This window comes from Panthera uncia, chromosome E1, assembly GCF_023721935.1.
Source record: "Panthera uncia isolate 11264 chromosome E1, Puncia_PCG_1.0, whole genome shotgun sequence".
NCBI classification, from domain to species: Eukaryota; Metazoa; Chordata; class Mammalia; order Carnivora; family Felidae; genus Panthera; species Panthera uncia.
Window position 1 is genome coordinate 55,020,500 of NC_064814.1, and position 22,631 is coordinate 55,043,130.

General features: G+C 55.3%; 1 protein-coding gene across 1 annotated transcript in view; it reads right to left on the reverse strand.

The window, feature by feature from the left end:
- NTN1 (netrin 1) overlaps positions 1-22,631 on the reverse strand; it is a 157,252-nt gene that overhangs the window by 3,907 nt on the left and 130,714 nt on the right. The window lies entirely within an intron of this gene.

The window sequence follows — 22,631 nt, forward strand, 5'->3', positions numbered from 1 at the left end:
GGGGGGCGGGGGAAAAGGCCCCCCCCCCCCCCCCCGCCGACCCACCCCCCTGGGGCCTGACGAATCCCTCCTCCGCTGCCCGCAGCCCCCCTCGGCCTCCGTGAGGGATGCGGGGGGCTCTCGTATTGTGCCACCCAGGGCTTCTGAGCGCCACACAGATTCCCCCCACCCGGTTCTTAAGACACAACTGGAGCCTGATTAAAGCCGATAGAGGCCTCATTGTCACCCCGTGCCCTGGGCCTGTGTCAGGCGCTGGCTTTCATGGCGCGGGGCCTCTGGCTGGGGTCAGACCCCAACAAAAGAGGTCACGGAGGAAATTAGCAGCCCATGAAGCATTAGAAAGCCCCTTTGGTGTCCACTCTACTGGAGTGTGCAAATAGAATGTTCCACGAAGAAGAGTTCAGTTCTAATGGGCCCTACTGCTGAGAGCCAGGGCTGCTGGGCCTGCGTCCGCCGGGTATCACTTCGGGGGCTTCCCGGAGCCGGAGCATGAGCCAGGCGCAACGTGCGGGCCCTGGGGCCTGCCGAGGTCCAGTCTGCTTCTCCCCGGGGGCGGCCTCTGTCCACCCGAAGCAAACCTCCAGCCTCGGCCCAACCACGCCCTCTCCCCCACCAGCTCTTCCCGCTCCAGTGATGCAATTCCTTTGCTGGATCCGTGTGTGATGTGACACCCTCATTAGCGCGACGGCCAGCCCAGCCCAGAGGGGCCCAAGAAGTCGCCCCGGCCCGCCCTGCACCACCGCCCGACGGGTCTCGCTCAGTTCTTGATACGTGGGTGATACTCCCTTCTGGCAGATAAGAAAGCCGCCCGGTGCATCTTGGAGAGCCGGTGCCCCGGCTGGGCCTCAGACTCAGATCTGAGATGCTGCTCGATTACTGCACTAGGTTATGCCGAGCAGTGTCTCTGCAAACCAACGGATTCCCTCAAATGTGGGCCATTACGCTCAGAGCTGGGGACGCACACACCACCGGTGGGGAAGCGGCCTGGGGGCTTGGACGGCCCAGCCTGGTCTAGGAGCAGACACGGCATCGGGCAGTGGATGTGAGCTGGGCACGTGTCCTGGTGACGGGCGAGGAGAAGGGGGCTACAAAGGTCACACACACACAAAGAGGTGACCGCCCCAGGAACAGGTGCCATCCCTCACTCTGCAGAGGGGAACACCAAGGCCAAGGTGGGGGTGAGCAATGATTTGTGTGGGGGCACAGGACAAAGCGAGAGCAGCAAATCAGGCCTCCCAGTGCATCTGCCCCCCTGCCCCCATCATGGCTCCGACAGGCAGAAGAGAATATTCAGAGATTTCCCGAAATTTCCTGAGATTTCGCTAAAGTCAGCCTCTGGCCCCATGGGAGGTGGATGCCTCCTTCCAAGTTCTGGAATTCACTGACTGGTGCCTCAGTTGAAGGAAAAACAGCTCCATCCCACTGCCCTGAGGACCATGGGCCTGGCAGCCCCCTGCCCCCTCCTGAACCAACTTCCTGGGGCACCTGGTTGGGTACCAGTCTCAGGAAATGGCGGAGAAAAGCAGCCCCTCCTCCTGTTGCCCTGCGTTCTGAGCCCTTGGACCTGAGCCCTTGCCCACCCGCTGGGAGGCCCCACCCCCCCCAGGATGCCCCGCCCACCTGCCAGGAGGCCCCCCTCACCAGCCAGAAGGCACCTGTCAGGATGCTCCGCCCACTCTCCAGGAGGCCCCGCCCACCTGCCAGGAGGCCCCGCCCAGGAGCACCAGAGGCCCTGAGTGCTGGCTGGCTGGTGACCGCAGCAGGGGCCTCTCGGGACGCAGGATCTGGGCTGTCCAGACACAGCAGCCTGCATTCTGTGGCCAAGCCCGAGAGGTCAATGTGAGGTGATGGTGGCCCGAACGCACACATCAGTGGCACTGGCACCATGACCACCACAGCGCGCTTCACCCGTGGGAACGGCTGCTCTTGGCCACATCTCTGCCAGCTCAGGGACAGATGACGCTCACAGCAAAGCCACCACTGCGTCTGAACCCGGGTTGTGCGTAAGTCCTTGTGGTCCTGAGCAAGCTGGCTCGAGTCCCTCCCTGCCCTCTCCACTGAGGGAAGCGAATTGGAATACGAGCAGGGCTGGGTGACGTTATTCCTGGGGCAGCCTTGAATCCACTCTCGTCGCTTCCTTATTATTTTTACGAAGGTCGAACGTCGTTGGCCCGAGTCAGGACTTGCATTCCAGTCTGCAGGAAATGCCCCACACCCTGCCTCCCCGGCACTAGGGCCAGACACAACCCCTCCGTCTCAGCCCGGGGCACACAGCCCAGGCAGTCAGCGCTAGTCCCACCTGAAAGCCAGGAAGGTTCCAGAGCATCCGCCACAAGTCAGCCCGGCACCGTGGGGCTGGAGGGACGGTGGCCGGACCCTGTGACACCTTCGGCCCTGGTGCCCTCCTTTCCCTCCTGGTAACATCCACAGCTCCTCCTTCCGGGGCCAAGTATCCACCTGGCACAGAAACCGTCTTAGAACGTGTGGCGTGCATCCCTGCCTAGTGAGACCCTGCTTGACAAAGCCTCGGTGGGTCCCCGTGACTATCGAGACCCAGCACCTCAATGGCAGCCCCTCAACATTACCAACGAGGCACGAGGTGTGAGCCCTCGGCCCTGACAATTACCACCTTTTAGAGATGAGGTGGTCTGGCTGGAAAACTCCTGCTACTCACACCCCGGTGGTTCCCCACCCGGGGCCCTAGGGGATGGAATTACCCAGAAGCTTTAAGAAACACTGATGCCTGAGTCCCACTCCCAAGACGTTCTGATTTCACTGGTTTAGGGGGCATGTCCCGATTTTAAGTTTTTATTTATTTATTTATTTAGAGAGAGCGAGCGAGCAAGCAGGGGAGGGGCAGAGAGAGAAGGAGAGAGAGAAGAATCCCAAGCAGGCTCTTAGCTGTCAATGCAGAGCCGGATGCGGGGCTTGAACTCATGAACTGTGAGATCGTGACCGGAGCCGAAATCAAGAGTCGGGTGCTTAGCCAACGAAGCCACCTAGGTGCCCCTGCATGTCCTGCGTTTTAATTTTTTTAATGTTTATTTTATTCTTGAGAGAGACAGAGAGACAGAGCATGAGTGGGAGAAGGATAGACAGAGAGAGACGGAGACACAGAATCCAAAGTAGGCTCCAGGCTCCGGGCTGTCAGCACAGCCCCCAACATGGGGCTTGAACCCATGAACCATGAGATCATGACCTGAGCTGGAGTCGGACACGTAACTGACTGAACCACCCAGGTGCCCCTGTCCTGATTTTTTAAGTTCCCCAGGTGAGTCTGATGCGAGGCCAGGGTCCTAGGAGTCACTCCTGGAACTAACTATAGGTGTGGAAGGTAGGGCCAGGGTGCCCAGGGCACCCAGACTGGCAGAGGAAAGGCCCAGAGATGTGGTTGTTGACTCAAAGTGGAGGGTGCTCACATAGAGCGCCTGCCCTTACCAGGCACTGGTAAGCATTTACAGTTGTATCTGTTTTCACTTTGGTGTGTGAGTTGTGGGGTGAGAGCAGGGGTCCTATGTCTTTCCTTTTGGTCCACCAGAAACACCTCTTTTTTTTTTAATTTTTAAAGAATTTATTATTTTTGAGAGAGAGAGAATGCACGTGTGAGCAGGGAAGGGGGAGACAGAGAATCTGAAGCGGGCCCTCTGCTGTTGTCAGCATAGAGCCTGACACGGGACTCGAACTCACGAACCGCGAGATCATGACCTGAGCTGAAGCCAGACGCTTAACCGACTGGGCCACCCCAGTGCCCCCATCAGAAACACTGCTTAGGTCAGTGTGCCCGTTGTCAAAAAACGTTCCCTATCCCCTTCAGAGTTGCCGGTTCCGATTTTGTTGTGGGCTAGGAGTGCAAAGACCAAGACCGTTAGAAGTGTGCAGAAAACACGGGTAACCCGGCTTCGAATGAGGGAAACGGAAACACTCTCCTTTGGGTAAAGCGAATAACGCCCAGAACATGGACACCGTGGCAGCTATCTGGCTGCTTGTGCACTCTTTGTTTGGGTTGTATTCCAGAGAACTGAGGTCACTGGACAAGTGGTCCCTGGATAGGGAAAATGTTCCTGCACTTCCTTCTTTGATCAGATGCACACACAGCTAAGGAGCCTGCTGCGGAACGGACGAGCCACTGCTTTTACACGACGCAGTCCCGACTCCGTCAAAATGGCACATCTACTGGGCAGCTCCCGTGGAGCCTCTCCTCGTTTTGTTCCAAAATAGCTGTAAAGACGATGGGGGGGGGGGGGGGAGAAATTCACGCTAATGCCAAAAACTAAACTGATAGATGACCCAATGTTGGAATCTGGGAGCAATCTTTATTAATTAAAGGCAGATGGTGGTGAAGCAAGCAAAACCTGTCCCAGGTTCTACCTCGAGATGCAGCCTTTTGTCTGATGAACAGAAAAGATCTTGAAAAAAAGAGAGGACACAGAGGCAAAACCACCAGAAAACAAAGGGGCAGGAAGTGGGTGGGGGCATCAGCGGTGGTTCCCTCCTCCAGGGAAAGGAATCTTTTTTTTTTTTTTAATGTTTTATATATTTTTGAGAGAGAGAGAGCGCGCGCACGGCTGAGGGGCAGGGAGAGAGAGGGAGAGAGAATCCCAACCAGACTCCACACTGTCAGTGCAGAGCCCCATGTGGAGCTCAAACTCATGATCCGTGAGATCACGACTGGACCCAAAGTCAAGAGTGGGATGCCCAACCGACTGAGCCGCCCAGGCACCTCTGAACGTGCATTTTTATCAAGATCACTAGTGCAGAGAATGAGGAGACCAGGCAGTGCAGACAGAAGGATAGCATCTCTACAGAGCAAAAGTGAATTGAGGGAAAATGCTGGTAGGACCCGGGGAGCAGGGAGGGAGCTGCACGCATTCCCCCTGCCATCCAGCTTGGAGCTGAGATGAGAATCCGTCTGTCACGCCAGTAGAGGGATCTGCAAATTTTTTTTTTGCAAAGTGCCAAACAGCAAATATCTTCGGCTTTGCAGTCCATACGGTCTCTATCACACGTATTCAAACTCTGTCACCACGGCTTGAAAACAGACACAGACGACATGTAACTGAATGGGCATGGCAGGCTAAAAAAGATCTAAAAAGGCACCACCTCTATGCAATTGGAGAAGAAAGCCATAAGGGAAGACCACTTGAGCTGAAGAGACTGTACCATACAATAGTACACAGAGTGTGACACAGGAGAGAAAGAACTGGGAAAACCAAAACCGAAGCCAAAACCTAAAAACTCAGGAGCACCGTTAAAACCCACTTTGGCGGTTGGTGAGATCGAGCCCCATGTCGGACTCTGTGCTGATGGCACGGAGCCTGCTTCAGATTCTCCCTTTCCCTCTCTCTGCTGTGCTCCCCTGCTTGTGCTCTCTCAATAAACAAAAAAACAAACAAACAAACAAACATAAAAAACCCTCCTTTGGAAGCAGGAAAAAGAAATGATACTGGAGAAACCTGATTCAGACACAGAGAGAATAAACTGGAGAGACACTCGTGAATTCTAGAGGAAAAGGTTAAAGACACAGAAACCACAAAAGAGAAAGTGGTAAGGATATAAGAGAGACAGTGGAGCGGGAGACAATGCAGCAGAAGTCAAGTGGAACAGAAACAAGAATCAAAGATTGGGCTCTTGAGCTAAAGGCAGACCTACATACACACAGGGAGAAGGTTCATGGATGTTTTGGAAAAACACCAAGGAAAAGACACCAACACTCAGACATGTCTCTGCACGACATACAAAATACCAGGATGAGAGAAAATTCTATATGGATGAAAAATCAACAACAAGAAGCCGGCCAGATGACCATGGAACAATGCTCATAGGAGGAGGGAAAATCTGTTGGTCTAGGATTTTTATACCCAGCTAGACTGTCTCATATGTGTGCACACCGCAAAGAACAGAAGGTGTTCTTCAGTGTGAAAGATCCCAGACAATATTCCAATCATGTATCCTTTTCTGAGGGAGATACTCGAGAATGTTTTCCAAACAACCATGAAATGAATCGAAAGTAAGAGTTTAAGAGGGGAAGTCTTGGTGAGCCTTGATGAGATTGTACAGTATGAATGCGCCGGTGATGGGCTCTGAAACCAGCCCTTGTGGACATTTCATATTTGGTTCTAAAACTGAAAGCAAATATCAAAATAATTTTTAAAAAAAATTTTAATGGTTATTATTTATTTTTGAGAGAGAGAGACCGAGTGCAAGCAGGGGAGAGGCTGGGACAGAGGGAGACACAGAATCCAAAGCAGGCTCTAGGCTCTGAGCTGTTAGCACAGAACTGGATGTGGGGGTTGAACTCACAAACAACAAGATCATGACCTGAGCCGAAGTCAGATGCTTAACCAACTGAGCCACCCAGGCACCCCTCAAAATAATTTTTTAATTTTTGAAAGAGAACATCAGTGAATGAGTATATATAAGGACATATGCGTATGAATAACGATAAAACGTAGCCTGAAATTTTAGATCATATTAACAAAGACTAAGCAGTAGAATGGGGTGGGGACACAATTCTTAGTCTTAAGTAGGTAAAAATTAAGAGATGCTGTTTCATTTTTGACTCTAACAAATAAAAGCCATTAGATCAAATAGTGCTTTCAAAAAACTCAAAGGCAACCACAAAACACCAGAGAATACGGGAAATATGTTATAGGTAATATGGGGGCGCCTGTCTGGTGAGGTCAGTAGAGGATGTGACTTTTTTTTTTTAAGTTTATTTATTTATTTTGAGAAAGAGAGAGACCAAGCAGGGGAGGGGCAGAGAGAGAGGGAGAGAGAATCCCAAGCAGGCGCTGCACTGTCAATGCAGAGCCCGATGAGGAGCTCAATTTTACGAACGATGAGACCATGACCTAAGCTGAAATCAAGAGTTGGACGTTTAACCAACCGAACCACCCAGGTGTACCAAGCGTGAGGCTCTTGCTTGATCTCATGGTTGTGAGTTCGAGCACCACATCGGGTGCAGAGATTACTTAAAAAAATTTTTTTTAATAATCATAGGAACTATGTAAAAGAAAAAGAAAAATAGAAAAAGTGGAATATATAAAAAGCAACTGAGGTTAATCAAAATTACAGAAGAGGAATTACAGTTGTTATAGAAAACAACTGGAAATGGAGTCAACCCCTCTACTGAAAAATGGATTAAAAAATATTATATAACCATTTCAGCGGCACATAACTAAATGAAACAATTTGGGTTTTTTTTTCAAGTGTATTTATTTGGGGGGGGGTGCAGAAAGAGAGAATCCCAAGCAGGCTCTGCACCATCAGCACAGAGAGAGATGAAGGGCTCGAACTCCCAAACTCCCAAACCACGAGATTCTGACCTGAGCTGAAATCAAAAGTCAGTCACTCAATTGACTGAGCCACCCAGGCACCCCTGAAGCAGTTTGTTTTCAAAGCTTACAACACTGAAAGAAGTTGTAAGCTTCTTTAAGGAAGTTATGTTCATCACTAAGTAACAAAGAAGTTCGCCCAGTAATAAAAATGGAGAGAATGTTCTGTGTGGAATAATATCTTATTGAAATATATTAACCAAAAGGTATTAGCAACACACAAAGGAACGGGCAGACACATAAGCAGTAAAAGGATGCTAAATTAATTCCAAAAGAGCTGGAAATGTACAGGCCACATTTCCCAACCGCATCGTAATAAACAGGATTTATTCTTAAACGGAAAACAATGAAAACAAACGCACTCGACTCTAGAAGTTCGAAAGTGAGCAAAACAACATCTGAAGGGAGCTGGGGGAAAAGATTAACAGCAGAAGTAGAAAGTAGTGGGACAGAATAGCAGAAAAACTCACAAGATGCAAACACTCCCAAGAAATGACTCTCAGGAAAGCCCCCGAACCAATAAACTCCAGCAAAAACAAAAACAACAAAAAACAAAACAAACAAACAAAAACCCAAAACAACAACAACAACAACAACAACAACAATAAACCAAGCAAATGAAGACCAGACAAACCACTGTCAGGTCTAATTATGAATTAAGAGAGAAACCTCAGATACGCTTCAGGAAGTAATGAGGAGAGCAGTACAACCCACGGTCTAAAGAACATTTTACAAAGTATAAAGCTACCGTAGACAGCTTTAGGCTGAAATCTTGGACACTGAATGAAAGGCGTTACTTTTTAGGAAAACGTCAATGACCAAGTCGGACTAAAGAAGAGAGAACTCATCTTCAGAAAACCCTGGATCCGATGCTACTTGATCTGGGGCAGAAACACAGAAAAAGATGGAAATCGGTTAGCAGGACCGTGTGAAAGTCCCTAAAATCGATCATTTTTCAACTTAAAAAAAAAAAAAAAGGGAAAAGCAGTGTCCTACTGGTTCGACGCTGACATAAAAACCAGCAGGAGCGTGTGCACCCACAGACCCTGCAGACCAGCTGACTGATCTCATTCAGCAGCCGACCCCGCGTTTTGTGCCCGGCACAAATGACTCTCAAGAAAGAGGGTCCCGTCCTCACCGGGCCAGTGGCCGGGCCCCCCAGGTGTCTCCGCACAGGAGCAGAGAGTGAGGGGTGGGCCCCCCGCTCTCTCGGGGGACCCCCTGGGGCTCGAACTGAGGGTACGGATCAGTACAGTGAGATCCGCAGGGGCCCCTACGCCAGGGTCACCTGCCAGTCCCATCCTCCTCCCCGGAAAGACGGGGATGGCCAGGGACGGACGCAGGGACCAGAGAGAGCCGCCGAGGCCCGGAGGCTGCCGTCTGCAGCTCGCAGCAGGCCCATCCTGGCCGGCTGGCGTCCTGGCTCCTCCTGGGAGCAGCCGACCTCCCTTTTATTCCCCCCACCTGCTCCCCGGACCAGCCCGCAGCCAAGAGCCAAGAGGGGGCCCTACAGGCCCAATCCCAGCGGCTGAGCCGCTCCCGTCCTCTCCCACCACCTCGGGCAGCTCACCCCTCTGGTCTGCCTCCTGTGCCCCAGGTGCCAAAAATCCTGCTGGGCAGGCCTGCTCGCCAGATCGAGGCTCATCTCCGAGCATATGGCAGGCGGGGCCCAGCGTCCCCGGGTTGGAACCAGGGGCACTGCATCTGGCACCTCCCTCGGAGCAGGGCGGGGAGCTGGCCAAGGTCTCGCTCTGAGCAGCACCCCTGCCTCTCTGCTTTTGGGCTGTCAGGCTCGGGAAGGTGGGGGTAACGAGCAAGGGACACCAGCCACCACGGTCCATCCCCAGGCTGAGACCTGCAGGGCTGGGTGAGCTGCTGGGCGCAGGGGAGGGGGCTCCTGGTCCCCACCCTCCCCCCTCCACCGCCACCTGGCCAGGGTGGAAAAGTTCAGGGGGCAGGGCTAGGAGGGACACCTGGCTGGCTCCATCCACTTCGACTGGGCCACTCTGTCCACCAGCAGCTGACAAAAGGCAGGTGAGGCCAGTCTGTCCGGAGAAAGTATGTTTGGGCTCCACCCGACCTAGAGCCACAAAGCCACTCAGACCTCCTCAGGCCAGAGTCCCATTGGCACACGGTGGGCGCCCGGGGGCTTCATAAATTAGGCCATTGTAGGGAAGGCGTGGGGAGGGTGGAGGAAGCACTCCTCGTGAAGCCAACTCCCCCCCCCCTCCATCCAAGGCTGCAGGTGATTTAAAGACTCTCCCCGAAGTAAGACCACCTTCCTAGTATATCCACCCACAAGCCCTTTACCCAGGGTACAGCCACCTCTCGGGGACAGCCAGGGTCACAGGCCGGACATCTCTCTAAGCCTGTGCTGGTCTTGCCAATCCGCTCTGTCAGCCCTACCTGCCTCTACAACGTAATGCCCTTCTGACTTTGGGCTCAGGGGCAGAAATGCCTAGGACTCCCCCAAATAAGGCAGCCCCCAGGAACGGCCTGGCAGAGGAGCTAGGCACCGGGTGCCTGTGACCTTTAAAGCAAACGACTAGAAAAAAGCCAAAAGTGTTTGCGACATAGATAGCAAAGGATGGGGGTCTTTAATATGTAAAGAACTCTTGGGAATCAATAAGACAAGCAAGCTAAAATTCAAAAGAGAGAAACAGGCAATTCACAAGAGAGGGGGATAAAAGGGACAAGGAGATGTAAAAATGGGCAATCTCAAGTGATCAAAGAAATGCAACTTAAATCCACGGGAATATAGGACTTTTGGCTCATGAACTCACACACGGACACACGCACAACGTGGCAAGGGTGCAAGTTAATGTTCCTCGAGTGCAACCGGCATCGAAATGTCAAAACCCTGGAAAAATGCACACCCTTTGACGTGGCACCCCCACTTCTACGGATTTATCATCCATCCACTCACTTAAAGAGCTTGCTAAGCAATTTCCATGTGGCCAGCTCTGGGAGGCGCTGGGTGGACAGTGAGGCTCACGAAACGCTGGGGAGGCTTCACAGCGGGAGGAGACAGGTCAACAACATGAGCATAATCACACCTATCAAAGAGTGACACTCATAAAGGGGAGGGAGACGTGAGCAGCGCGTGTCAGTAGAGAACAGGGGCGGGGATGGAGACCTACTCAGATATGAAGGTCAGTCCGCGGGAGGTGGCATTTAGGAGGACAAGGACTCAGCTCTGTGAGGCACACAGGGCGGCAAAGGGCCAGGCGGGACACAGACACAGAAAGGAGGGGAGCCTGGAGCTGGTGAACGGGGTGGGACTGCGTCGCTTGCAGGGGGTCTCTGGGGGCTTGTCGACCTGGGCAAGGGTTTGAATTCTATTCTAGCAGAGTATCTTATGCACCAAAACGTTGCCTGGCGGGACTAGGGTTGGTTTTTATGCTCTCGCTTTGGCTTATCTGTATCTTTAGTTTTACCGTAATGAGTATACAACTCTCGTGTTCAGAAGAAAGGAACACTAAAAATATTCCGAAGCGAGTCCCTTCTTCGGTGAGGATGGGGACCACTTATTTATGGGATAAAACAACCCGGAGACCTAAACAGTGCAAAGGAGGCGGGGCATGAAGATCTGAGGGCAGAGGGTTCCAAGTCGGAAGAAAAGCCTGTGCAAAGGCCCTGAGGCAGGATCAAGTGCCTGGCACAGCCCAGGGACTGAATGCAGGCTGGGGTGCCATGCACAGAATGAATGAAGACAGAGGCAGAGATGCGACTCACACAGTCTGACAGGCCGTGTGCAGCCAGATACAGATTGGGTTCTATTTTAAATGTCACGCAGAGCCACCAGGGGCTTCTGGCCCAGCCTCGGTGGCTGGGGGCTGCTGGGTGCAGGGTCTCAAGTTGCACCGACGGAGGCTGGCCCTCACCCTCTCACTAGCAGGGATGGGATGGGCCCCCGCCCCGCCCCGCCCCGCCCCGGGCTGCCCAGACAGCACTTCACAGATGAGGCCACCGCAACGTGATCGCCACTCTGGACTGTCCTCACGAAGAGCCAGTTCCCAAGCCTTCTCATTCCGCCCCACAAGCCTCATCCCTCGTCAAGGACCACAGAGACACGTTCCGGTGAGGAAGTGTGGACACGGGTGTGTGCTCCACAGTGGGGTGAACTGGATCGTCCTCCTGCATGAAACTGGGGGCCCGGGGCTCAGCGGGTTAGAGCCGAGGCTGGTGCTCCGGACCCTTCCCCGTGCTCCAAGGTAAGCCCTGCCCTGCCTTTCTGCCCCTTCCCCGGCTCCGGCCACCGGCGCCCAGGGCTTCCCAGATGGTCCCCTTGCTGCACCCGCATGGGTGGAGACATGTGCACTGTGCCAAGCCCAGCCAGGACCCTGTTTTCCCGTACTTTCCCCTAGAGAGGCTCAACCATCAGACCCGGGTCTGACGGATCCAGAACAGCCTCCCTGGTACCCACCCTCCTTTCTTCCCAGATAGCAAACCCCGATGTTTGCAACTTCAGATACTCTCCTTCCGAGACCCCCCTGCAGCCCACCACGGGCCCGGCCCCACTTCTGGCCCCAGAGAGGAGCTCCAGGGGAAGCAGCTGCTTCTTATAAAACAAGATCGCATGCCCAGCCCAGTGATCTGGGGCCCTTAACTGCTCCGAGTCTCAGTCTCCCCATCAGTGAAATAGGGGCACGGCAATGACAATAACCGTCCTGCCCCCGCGCGGGATTTAGGAGGAAGTGACAGTGGTGTAGCGTCAGAGACGGCTTCTCTGGGACAGGACCTCGTGGCTGGGACCTCAGGGAGGAGAGGGCGCTGCGGAGTGGGCGTGGCCCTCGGAGCACCCCCTAAGCGGGTCCCCAGCTGAACGACAGTGAATGATGAGCAGGGGGAAAGGTGGGGCCGGACCAGTAGGGTGACTGGACCTGGGCTTCAGCACAGACTATAAAACTGACCCCCAACGAGCAGCAGGTGGCACGGTGGGGTCTGGGCACCCGAGCGCATCTGCCCCCACCATCTTTCTGGACCCAGAGCGGGCAGCCAGCGTTCCGAGCGCCTACCTCACGGTCCAGAACAGCCTGTCTGCCACGTCTCCTGGCGGTGCACCGGACCTCGGTCCCAGCACCGGGCACAGTGCTGGCTGAACCCACCGGCCGTGGCACCGTAACACCAGCCGAATGCAGTTGCCCCTGTGAGATGCTGCTGGGACACACAAACCCGCAGATACAGGGTCCCCAAGCAAGAGACACAGTCAGCCCCCTTTGCAATGATCCCCGTGACACCCTGAGAAAGGCTGGGGCGTCCCTTAAACCGGCTAAGCTCTGCGACAACAGCACAAGCTGGGCTGGAGAGGGCTTGAGGGGCACCCGAAATCAGGGTGCCCTACTGCCCGTATTGAGATGCGCCGCTGGGATCTGAACAGCAGCCCCCTCGAGCTCCGCACCCGGGGGCTCCTCTGCAGGTCCTGGCCTGTTCTCTTTGGAGTGTCTGTCTCTACCCGAACCCCGGGGTTCAATCCACTGGGAACGGTCCACCCCAGAATCTGATGGACTGAGGGGCACTTAGCAGGTGGCTGTCGAGGAACCCAGAGGACTGGCTCCATGACTTTCAAGCTGTGTGTCACTGCATGTCTCTGAACCTCAGGTTGCTCGTGTATTAAATGCACAGAACCCTCTAAAGATCTAACGACATGCTAAGCTCTAAAACACGTAAGCTACCCTTATTTTTTTACTACGGTTCAAGGACCAGGACAAGAAAACGAATCTCGGTGTATTGTGGGCGCACCCAATGAAAAGAATTTCTTTTTCTTTCTTTTTTTCTTTTCTTAAATTGCTCGCTCGAATATGTACTGACTGACCTCTGGTTGCTCCAAAAAGCAAACCCATCTCTGGGGGATCTGGTTTCTTCCCAGTACTTGTCACAGAGGGCTAGAAGCTACACACGATTCAATTCGGTGTGTTGATTTTCTGCCCTGCCTCCCGGAGGACGAGGGGCCGCTGCCTTGTTAGCCGCCCTCTCCCCGGGGCCTGGGACACATGTAAGCCCTCGATAAATATTTGCTGAGTGAGTTGAATAAAAGGGGGGCTCAGCTGACACCACGGCTCCGTGCAATTTCGGCACTCCCCTGTCCAAGGGCGGGAGGCACCAGGCCCTACAAGGGACCCCGCCCCAAAACGCAAGTCTGTGTAAAAACGCAGGCCCGAAGCGGGCTGCTGGAGGGAGGCTGGAGAAAGACAATTTGGGGGAAATGCCGCGAAACACAAAAGCTGAGCCTGGACGAGTGGAGGCTCCAGGCCTGGGAGTAGACTGGAGCTGATAAATCTCCCCTCTCCGGGGAGGGTGGAAGGACGCTGGTGTTTTGTTTAGACTTTAGGCACACGGGTCCTGGGGCACCTGGCGGGACTCAGTCCGTTAAGCGTCCGACTTCTGCTCAGGTCGTGATCTCTCTCGCAGTTCGTGAGTTCGAGCCCAGCATGGGGCTCTGTGCTGACAGCTCGGAGCCTGGAGCCTGCTTCGGATTCTGCGTCTCCCCCTCTCTCTGCCCCTCCCCCACTTGCTCGCGCCCTCTCTCTCTCTCAAAAATAAATAAACTAAAAAAAAAAAAAAAACCACAGATCCTAAAGCTGCTGCTTTAATACGAAAATATAATTGCAGATTTGAAGTCCTGGGCCTGGGATGCTGAGGGCGGCCCTCGCAGGAGGAGGCCAGGAAGGTTCCGGGCCAGACCGACCCCACTGGAACGAGCATTCCCCTCCCGCACCGCCCGCCCAGAAGCCTGTCCTGCTTCGGTCAGCCTGACGCAAGAGGCGGGCGCACTGGACTCCCGGAAGAGGGGACCCGCAAGCGGGCTCTCCCTCCCTGGGCTGAGGAAAGAGGTGGCCAGCCCCCAGCCCCTCCCTGCAAGGCGGCCCGGTTTGGGGGTGGGGTGGCCAGGCTGGGGGAGGGTCAGGGGCTGCACTGGCCCACGTGAGGCAAGAGAGCAGCCCCTCTTCTCCCCTCGGAACAAGAGGGTGCCATGAGTCCCCAGCGCGCTCTTTCTTCTTGCTGAACAAGATGGATTGGAAAACAAATTGGCTCAAATAAAGCATGTAATTAGATTAAAGCCTCTTGCCCAGAGCCCTCGGGGCTGCAAAAAGCGCTCCTGACTAGAGGCAGGAGAGCTCGGCACGCCGAACCAGCTCCTGGACGTCCAGAATTTTCTCTTGACCCCTGGCCGCCCACCCCCAGTCCTCCCCAGCTGGCGTGAACCACGCCGAGGGGATTAATTCTACGGCAAAGATGGCCCCAGACCCTGCTCTGCCACCAGCCCCACGGGCCTTGGGGTCAGCCGGCTCCCCGCCTGCGGATCCTGCCCGGGCCTCAGACGGCTGCTGAGTGCGGTCCACGGGGCGCACGCAGCTGGGGCCCAGCCCACGTCCAGCCGGAACACCTGAGATGGTGCTAAGTCTCCACTTGGGCAGCCCTCCCTCATCCCCGTCTGAGCCACGTAACGGCCTCTACGGGCATTTCGCCTCTGCTAACACCAGCTGCCTCTCACCCCACGTCGGAAGAACCTCTGTCCCCAAAGCCAAGGACAACCCGATGACCACTGAGCTATGCCCCTTCCCCTGCCCCCACCCCGAGCCAGGGGCTCCAGGGCCCATCCTCTCAGCTTCCGGTTCTCGGGCAGAACCACACCCTTTCCACCGGCGCGCCCCTGCCCCTCGTCCCAGCAGCCAAGGCCTTCGAACATGCAGCTGTGGTCCCAGAGGCTGCCAGGGAGAGGAAGGGGCAGGCGGGCCACATTCAAGAGCTGCCCCACGGAGGGAGGAGGCTCCTCCTCCTCTTGCCGCAGCTGTTTCGGGAGTAGTTCCTTCCCCCAACGAGTTGGCAGATGAGCTCCCGGCTCTTACTGTAAACGGGAGTCCAGGAGGTGCAAAGGAGAAAAAGAGGAAAGCAGGCATGAAACTTGGGGCTCCTAGACGAAAGGCTTGATGATCAACAACCTGTCTCCAGAAAAAAAAAGACAACGAGGGCTGCCGGGGAAGACACAGGTGGAGCACAAGGCTGGGTGGGGCAGGGAAGCCACCAGGCAGCAGGTGGACCAACAGTCTCCCCGGCTGAGCTCACGGCAGACATCACTAATCAACCTCAGAACTCAACCAAGGCGTTCCGGTCGCCCTGTGGGAAAGCCGACACATTCTCTCGCTTGCCACTGACTGGACATAGGCCACGGGGGGGCCACCTGCTTGAAGGTCGGCCCATCCTGGCACCTCCCCGTGGCCATCCCGGAGCCTGAATCTGCCTCAGCGCTGATCCTGGGGCTGCACGGGACTTCTGTGAGCTGAGCCTCACCTGTTTCTGTCTCTCCCCCCGGTGGTCTCAGCTCCAGCCTGTATGTGCCCACCACCTGTGTAACCAACAGATCAGCCCGCAAGACCTTCGAAGAAAGCGCCCCCTCCCTTCCAAGCCTCCCTGGGTCCTTCGAGCTCCAAAAGCATGGCTTTCAGGTGCCCCACCACATTGGCCTCTCTTCTGAACCTGCCTGTTCCTCAGTTCTCCAAAGTGAGAACCAAGGGGGCTCTTCCTGTCTCCTCTTCCTGGGCGTCTGGGTTGGGTGTGGAAATGCTTCCTGGCTACAAAATCCCTCTCAAGTGGAGGCCACCTGTCTCTTCATCTCAGTTCTCTGGAATATAGGTGAGAACCAGGAAGGGACAGGTCTGGATGGCCCAACTGCCTTACAAAGGCAATCCCTTTGGGTCTTTGCTATACTTTAGAGCTTATTTATTTATTTTGAGAGAGAGAGAGAGAGCACACATGCACATGTGCGTGTGCACGTTGGGGGGGCACAGAGAGAGAGGGAGAGAGAGGATCCCAAGGAGGCATCAGCACGGAGCCCGATACAGGGCTTGAACTCACGAACCTCGAGATCATGACCTGAGCCCAAGTCGGATGCTTAACCCACTGAGCCACCCGGGGGCCCCCGCTCATAGTTTAATTATCCTTCCTTCACGGACTCCGATAATAAGTGTTGTTAGCACTGCTCCTTGAACACGGTATGGAAGGATGTATATATTTAAATGGTGGGGGACCCTCTAGAGATGGGCCCACTGGCGAGAAGAAGGAACAGGTGGCCAAGAGAAGGAGAAGACGACGCACAAAAGTAGGAGACCTAGACAAGCAGATGTGGGATACCTAAGGGCCACTTTGAACAGAGGCAAACAGTCCCTACCACGGCCCAGAAGCTTCGGGATTGTGGCCGCATCACAGCACGACCCCTTCTTGCAACCCCTGCAACATCCTGAAAGGTGAAATCACGTTCAACGGGTAGTGCTCACCGAGCAGGAAAGTCGGCGATGCGTCTGGGAAAGATCTGCCTCCAAGATGATCAACCGCAGAAGAGTTGCGTGGCATTAGCTGTCTGCAAACCGTATTTATGGGGGCCGCTCGCTCCCCAGCAGAGCAAGACCCGTGGCAAACACTGCGATCCGCCCTGTCGAGACCCAGCCCTGCTAACCTTCCCACGTGGAGAAGGAAGGTTGTGTGTCTGCTCTGGGGAAGAAAAGAAATCAAGAAAGACTCCAGGTAATCAGAGACACAGAGGCTCCTCCTGCAGAAGGTTCTAGGAGTCTGCATGTTCCAGGGGGAGGCACAGCTACTCTCCCCTGAGCCACTGCAGGGCCTAGAGGTTGGACGTCACCAAGGGGCCAGTGGACAACTTGGACTTATCCCCACCCTGCCCTTGCCATCTGGACACGTCTAGGCTTGCACAAGACAGTCAAGTTTTTTTTATATCAGTCTTTCATGTCGTAACCACCTCTTCAGGCTCCAGGGACTCCCAGATTTCCAGCAGATGCTCCACATCTGTCCCCCAGTCCTGGAGGGCCTCCTGACTCCCACCCACCACCCACAGACCTAAGGGAACCAGAGGCCTGGCTGTGCATCCCACAGATCCGCCAATGGTTGCACCCGACGTGCCCGCTGGAGAGGCAGCCGGGACAATTCTGGTGCAGAGAGACTGGCCAGCCTTCACCCCTGGGTTTGGGGGGCATACGTGTGGCACATACCATTTAGCTCTGTTCCTGGCACCCACAAGCACCAGCTCCTGTTAGAAACCGGGCAACAGCTACCTGTGCCCCCGCCAAGGAGAATTCCTCAGAGCCCACTGATTTCATGCGCCTCTGCCCTGGGGAGAGCAGGCTTTACGGTAGGCCTGAGGTCCAAGCCACCCCCTTCACCCCCCACCCCCACTATAACATGCTCACCTAAACCCTGAGCCACTGAACAAGTTCCAATATCTCGTCCGAATCAAAGATCAAAACTCTTGCACCAGAGATGAGCTCTGGAAAGCCGCTCGAGAGTATAGACAGAGATGTCTTCTCACTGCAGAGAGCTGAGCTGCCTCGCCTAATGAGGGGGGCTGCCTGGCTGGGGCAGATGGCGGGGGTCCCGTCTCTACATGAGGGAGAGATACGGAGACCGAATCTGCATCAGAGCCAGAGGAATACGGCTCCCTAAGCTTTCTTCAAGGTATAAAGTCTGCCACATTAGATGGACTTCCCAGAGGTTTTGCTGGAGGACCCCAAATTTCTAGCCTTGCCCCTGATTCTCTTTATCTGCCATTAGGAAACAAAAGCCCGCCTGGAGGGATGACAGGCACCTTGGACTTGAGGCTTTGGACGAGGTAGAACAGACCCAGCAGGCTCTTGGCGAAGCCTGACATCGGGAGGCCCACGCAAGGCCACGCGGGATGCCTGGCTCTACCGTGACAGGCAACAGCCTGAATCAGATTCAGCGATCTATGCCTCTTTCTCACACAGTAAACCACGGTCCCCTGAACTCAGGCCCGGCGTTCCATCCTCCCCGTAACCCCAGCACAGGCCCTAATACAGGCCCTCGGTGAACGTGCCACGGATGGATGAATGAACAGACAAGCGCACCAACCCTCGGACTAGAATTCCCAAGGAATGTTGGGGATGGGGGGGGGGGACTCCAAAGAGATCCCCATTTTCAGCCTGCAGCCCAGATGAGGTCGAGGGAAGGATTTATAGAGCACGGGATCAGTATTTCATAAACCCTTCCAAATTGCAGGCAAGGCTGCACCTGTCTCCGTCAGTCTGCGGCTGCTAATCCGCTGTAACAGCTCTGTGCCCCCCATTCTGGCTCCCGCCTGGAGGGCAGAGTTATCCTGTGTATCCGCCTTTAATAAGCGGCCGCCTTTCGGGCGCTGCATTCACCGGAATCTGCTCCCACAGGGCCAGCCCCACGGGGTCTCCTTGTCGGCTCTCTGAATGAACAGGGGATTTTGTGTTCGGCAGGGAAAACAAAGCTGTCCCAATGGGGATCCAGTTGGCTGTCGATACACCCGTCCAGCCAGAGCCAATGGTGGACACGGCCTGGAGCGGCCGTCAACACTGAAGGGTGGTTCGGGGGGAGCAGGGGAGGGGGAGGCTAAGCCGGGGCTCCCTGGGAAGGTCATGAATGAGGGATGCTTGTAGCCCCGTAGCATCCACCGGCTGCCTGGTTGGCCGTTTGGCCCAGCTGGTGAAGCCACTGCCAATGAGGCCATGCCATGGAACCCAGCGTCGCCTCTGTGTACTTTCCCGGGTGCGTCTGCACCCCAAATCCGGGCAGCTGTCGGGCAGCACGCAGGTCCCTTGTCCTTCCTACACAGAGAAAAGGCCCTCACATTTTTAACTGTTTCTTTCCAGTGCCAATAACTGGATGGCTGCAGATGCCCCTGAGGCCAGGACAGTGAACAAAGGTCTGTGGCAAAAAGCGTCAGCCATTCCTGCTCCTCCTGGGCTTACGGACTACATTAACCGGCATCCCTTGCAGCAGGTGTGGTCAGGTGACTCAGTTCTGGCCAATGGGACACAGGTAGAAGGGACGCCCTTCTGAGCCTCCTTCCTGCTGCCCTAAGCTCTCTCTTGCCAAACCAGTGATGACCCCAAGGCCCTAGGGGAGGGCAGAACCTCCTGACCGAAGGAGCCTGGACCCCCGACTCACTGCTTGGAACAGAGCCGCCCCGCCGGGAACACCTGCGTTGGGTCGCTGGGGCTTCTTGCTGAAGCACAAGGCCCACCCTAAGCAACACTGTCATTACTGAGTGACTGGCTGGGTACCAGAGAGGGGACAAGGGGCCCCAGGGGATAACCACCAGGTCTTTATACAGTGTGGGGTGGCTGGAGTAGACAAGACAGAAATCCACAGAGGGTCCCCAAGTCCCAGTAAAACGTGTGTCCCCCTCAAATAGCTTACCCAGTAGAGCAGATGTGATTGGTACCCTGCCCAGAGCCCCCTTACGGGGCCAGCACACCCACCTCTGGCCGCTGCAGGTGCTGAAGCCTAATGGCTCCCGCTCACACTTTCTCTGAAGGCTTGCCCTGGGCTGATGGGAACTCTACTGGAAATATCTGGAAAGTGGCACGCCCCCTCCCGGGGATGGGGGGAGGCAGTCCCCAGCCTATGGCTAGCTACACGGGCAGGTATAACCGTCCAGCCCTTTAACCTTTCTTCAAGCAGGACAGCTGTGGTATGAGTCACAGCCCAGCGCTCTCTGTGGGAGCAGCTGGAGGGAAGAGGGCAGTGGCTGAAGCCTAACCCAGCTGGGCTGGAAGGAAATTTCCAAGCTGTTCTCATTTCCAAACCTGCTGCCCCAAAGTTCATGAGTGTCGAACCCGTCTCCAGCAGAAGGAATCTCTTCCGAGCCCCAATGTCAGATTTCTCCCGACGGCTCACTCCTCGGAAGGACACTTGCTTGAGGCACCTCAGTAAATGAAACGTTGGCAAACCTGGATCCGCCCCTGGGGTCCTGCCGTCAACCTGCTGTGTGACCTGGGGCAAGTCACTGTCCCCCTCTGGGCCTCAGCCCCCCCCCCCACCTGTCAAATGTGGACGCCAGACCGGATATCGAGATCCAAACTTCCATGCCCAGGATGCCCTTCGGAGAAAATGCGGAGAAAAACGTAACAACCAGCGCTCTGGGGAGAAAAAGCCTCGATCTGTCGCATGTGCTAACTGCCAAGGTGTTAGTATTCCCACCAGGGCCAATTCCCAACCACCAGCGTGGCGCCCTGAAGGAGGCGGGAAGAGGGGCGCCCCGGGATTCTCAGCTGGGAGGGGTTGGATAGATCACGTAGCTCATTTGGCTTCATTTCATTGAGAAGACTGAGCCCCAAACCATCAAGTGGCCCGGAAGACACTTTCATTGGGGGTGGCGGGGGGAAGGGTCACGAAATCCATGCTCTTAAGTAAATAACTGTGGATTTAAAGTTGTGGCTACAGACTACAACCTACTACAGCCTGCACGGTATCCCACCAAGATCCCCACAATGGGATCAGGACCCTTATGGGAAGAGACGCCAGAGAGCGCTCTCCTGGCCGGGTGCACCGGGTGAGGACACAGCGGCTCAGCAGTCTGCAAGCCAGGAAGAGGGTCCACACCAGAACCCGACCACGCCGGCGGCCTGATCTTGGGCTTCCAGCTTCCGGAAACAGTGAGAAAGGAAACTTCTGTTGTTCAGGCCGCACGGTCTCCGGTGTTCTCTTGTGGTGGTGCTGGCAGATTAATCCATCACTACGATTACGATTAGTTTCGGTCTGGAGTGGTTTTAAACCTGGCAAGGTATTTAAGAAATCGGAGGGACGGCTGTGGGGGCTGCCTAACGCCCACCTCTGGGGCGGGGAGGCTTACTTTGCTCCGGGTCACTGGTTGTGGAGGTTGTGAGGGGCCAAGCCCGACCGCGATCCTGACCAGAGAGGACGGACCGTGAGCTCAGGGGCTTGGCCAGGGAGCCCCGCACAGCCCAGCTACGGTGCGCACCCCCCCCCCCCCACCAGCGCCCAGCCCCAGGCCTCGAGAGGAACCCCCCCAGGGAGGCTTAGGCCTCTGCCCCCACCCTGCCCCTGCCAACAAGGACCCTGTGATATCTGTGACACAGGGGCGGGCCCCCGGGATTCCGATCGCCTCTCTCTCTGACACCTGTCACTTGTCCCATTTCTCATCGGCCATCCCCTTGAGTCTCCAGGGGGAAGAGCTCCCGGGAAGGGCTAAATATTCCACCCCCGCTTGCTCCTCTGGCCTCCCAGGCTATCCCTTTATCCTCTTCCACCTGCAGAGGCCAGCCATGGGGAGACAATGGGGTCCTGGGACCCGCTATGCAAATGGCTTCCTTTGTGCTTCCTGGGGCGACTGAGGCCCCAAGCAGGGGGTGGGGGGTGGCAGTGCTCTCTGGGCCCTGCTCACCCCCAGCCTGACCTCTGCCCCAGCCCTTTGTGCAGACCCCCAATGGGGGAGAGCAAAGGGGGAGGGGGAGGAGACCGGGAAAGAGAAGGAATAAGAAAGGTGGTGGAGAGGGGTGATGAAGAGAGACAGAAGTAAAGGCAGAGAAACACAGAGACGGACAAACAGAGAAGGAAGGAAAGAGGACAGCTTCACAAAGGCTGCCCAGAGCGGGGCCTCCTGGCCCAGAGGAGCCAAACAGTAAGCTGGACCCTCCAAAGTGGCCGTTTCTGTGGGTCACCAGTGGTCAAAGAAAATGGCAATACCATTCGTTCCAACAGATTCGGTGTGGGATGAGTTTGGTCCCCAGCCAGGGTGCAGGGAGCAGGTCCCACACACGGGCCCCATGTCCCTCGAGCTCAGCCTCTGGCCTCCTTTCCTGGGGTGTTCTGGGGGTTGTTTCGTCCCCCAGCGACATTTGACTATCACAACTGTCCGGAAGGTGGAGGCCAGGGCAGCCCCCCATCCACCCCAACTAAGAATTTTCCAGGCCCTCTGTCAGCCACGCTGGGATTGAGAAACCCTGCTTTACACCCTCCTCCTTGATGGACACCTTAGGTCACTGCACAATGTCTCCACACTCCCACCATGGAGACACATAGCAAGGATTTACGATGTTGTCCCATTCCCTTGTCCCCTCCACTGTGAAGGTGCCTCTCTTCAGGGACATTCCCCTGAAGGAAGCTCAGAGCTCTTGCCCCCTACCCCCACCCCAAGTGACAGGGTGGGCCTACCCTCAGGCCGGACATAGCCTCGCCCCTTGTCCTGCGCTGACAGCACAGAACCTGCTTAGGATCTCTCTCTCTCTCTCTCTCTCTCCCCTCTCTCTGCCCCCCTGTATGCATACTCTCTCCCTTCCTCTCTCTCAAGACAGATATATAGATGATAGATAGATAGATAGATAGATGATAGATAATAGATAGATGATAGATAATAGATGATAGATAGATAATAGATGATACATAGATAGATGATAGATAGATAATAGATAGATAGATATAGATAATAGATGATAGACATAGATAGATAATAGATAATAGATACAGAGATAGATACAGAGATAGATAATAGATAGA